This window comes from Phalaenopsis equestris, unplaced genomic scaffold (genome assembly GCF_001263595.1).
Source record: "Phalaenopsis equestris unplaced genomic scaffold, ASM126359v1 Scaffold000002, whole genome shotgun sequence".
Classification (NCBI taxonomy): domain Eukaryota; kingdom Viridiplantae; phylum Streptophyta; class Magnoliopsida; order Asparagales; family Orchidaceae; genus Phalaenopsis; species Phalaenopsis equestris.
In genome coordinates, this window is record NW_018164444.1 from 56,905,510 (window position 1) to 56,906,109 (window position 600).

The window sequence follows — 600 nt, forward strand, 5'->3', positions numbered from 1 at the left end:
CAGAGGAGGAGAAACAACTCACAAGGCCCATAACCAAGGGCAACTTAAAAGACAACAGGTAAGACTTATAGTTGAGGCAACAAAGAGGGCCCAAAAGAACTAATAAGACTCACGGTTTAAGGCAGCAAAGGACAGCTGCAAAAGCCCACGACCAGAGGCCGTCCAAAGCACAAAAGGGGTCACGGCCAAAGCCAACAAGAAGACCACCAAAGGCAACTATGCTTCCCTGACCAAATGAAGGAATAACTGAAATAAATATGGTTTTCTTTCTTTTTTTTTTTGAATGGCAAACTTGATTCCACCAATAACAGTCAAGTCAATCAAGCCTAGCAAAAAGGACCAAAAGGGGAGACTGATTCAAACACATCACAAACCCACGGCTAGGCACCAAATAAGTATCAAATTGCTGCCCCATAAATTGCCAAATCTTTCCATCACAACCACATAACAGCCTTCGAGTAGGGACCACACAACACATCCAACACAGGTTCTCGGATAGGAGCCGAAACCAACTAGAATCAAAAGAACTAAGCAATCCCTGTGATAGGGATTAAAATCAGCAAAGCCACCTCTCGGGTAAGGAGTAGGAATCAAAGTCAG